The sequence below is a fragment of the Odontomachus brunneus genome, unplaced genomic scaffold, assembly GCF_010583005.1.
Source record: "Odontomachus brunneus isolate Ranch 3 - 2012 unplaced genomic scaffold, Obru_v1 Obru_scaffold_126, whole genome shotgun sequence".
In the NCBI taxonomy this organism is placed as follows: Eukaryota; Metazoa; Arthropoda; class Insecta; order Hymenoptera; family Formicidae; genus Odontomachus; species Odontomachus brunneus.
The window spans coordinates 563,501-565,006 of NW_022639576.1; the positions used below are offsets into that span (position 1 = coordinate 563,501).

General features: G+C 48.3%; 1 protein-coding gene across 4 annotated transcripts in view; it reads right to left on the minus strand.

The window, feature by feature from the left end:
* Nucleotides 1-1,506, minus strand: part of LOC116849757 — a 23,907-nt gene that overhangs the window by 14,634 nt on the left and 7,767 nt on the right. The window contains exon 1 of one of the 4 annotated variants that reach the window (XM_032827232.1): nt 1,216-1,357. The exons of the other annotated variants lie outside the window; for them this stretch is intronic. The gene's annotated coding sequence lies outside the window, so the exon portion shown is untranslated. Of the gene's footprint in view, nt 1-1,215; nt 1,358-1,506 lie in introns of those variants that run through there. 4 annotated transcript variants of the gene reach the window in all.

Consider the following 1,506-nt stretch of genomic DNA (forward strand, 5'->3'; position numbering starts at 1 on the left):
ATGGCTGAAACTTCGGTGAGTAACTGTCAACAGATGAACAACGAAATTCACTAGCTTTTATTTACAAGTGCTGCTATCTTCACGTTGAGGTCGGAAACTTTTCAGACCACCCTCGTATATTCCTCTCGACCAGCGGTGTCAATGACTTCTATCCATCACACGACTTCGTGGGGTAGGTAGACAACCCCGTCTTGGCAGGCGACTAGGAGTCTCACGGTCTTAGCCTTCAGTTCGCTCGACCTCAAAAACATGAAGGTCAGTCTCATGTTTTCCAGTTTGTTGTCATTTATCATCATCATTATCATCACTTGACGCTGTATACGACATTCCGTACCAAGTAGCGCTTGAATCGGCAACTTTTGGTGAATCTCTCGTCGAACGAATGCGGAAGTCGATTCGGGCGAGATTGCTATTGAAACAGGAGAGTTTTAGTTGTGTCGCAAACTTTTAACGCGACCATCTGATGGGAATCATTGGTAGAGTCATTCATAAAGTCATTCGTGAGAGAAGCATGCAAAATCTCAAGGTATTTGATCCATTCCGAGTTGGTTCCACTCTCCGCTCATTCATTGGATCAATTCTCCGCTTATTCATTGACACACTGTGTGTCACAAGTTTGTCTTCTGGTGCCTCATGTTTAATTTCACTAACGCAGAAATCGATAAAGAAACGACAAAGCATAGATGATACGTGACTGTTATATTTGTTGGATGCAATAATTTTAATTGTTCGCTAGTAGCATTTTAACATACGCGCGATGCATACGTTGTCACGTTTATTGTGGATATATCGTTGGGTTGTTCGTGTGCCAGGTGCGCGAATGCGACGTCCAATTAGCGTCCGCTCAGTGCGATATGTTGTAGTTAATCAAATCACTGACGCGCGATATTTCTCTTATTTAGAGTATGCAAGCCAATTTGCTGTTTAGTTATCGAGCTTTATGTCAGAAGCGCCAACATTGTTCGCGATAATTTAGAAAAGAAAAAGATGCTGAATTAAAGCATCGCTAGATATTCTGTTTCCGAGTGGTGAAACTATTTGTTTATCATCTGAAACACCTCAGTTGTGAATAAATCAACGCTTCCTGCATACCGATTGTGTAAATCGTCCTCTGTGGACATTGGATTACGTCGGAAGTATGTCGCCACGGAAGCGAGGTTGAGAAACACTGACACACACATACATACATATATATATATCTATCGTATAGCGGACCTGCGACAACCAAGTGCGTCGCTGCACCGGATGAACTCCGGCTGGTATTGGCCGTGCACCTCCTTCGTCTGGCTGGCTGTGCGGACTGTACACCCGTCACACGCGGCCACGCAAAGTCGTACGGTGCTGCCACCGGCGAGCGAGCGGGAGATTCCCGCGAAGCGCAAGTGAGTCACGCGCACGGCCCCAAGTCGCGCGCGTCTGACGAAGCAGCGGCGTTCCGTCCCCCCCCCCCCCCCCCCCCCCCCCCCCCCCCCCCCCCCCCCCCCCCCACCCCCCCCCCCCCCCCCC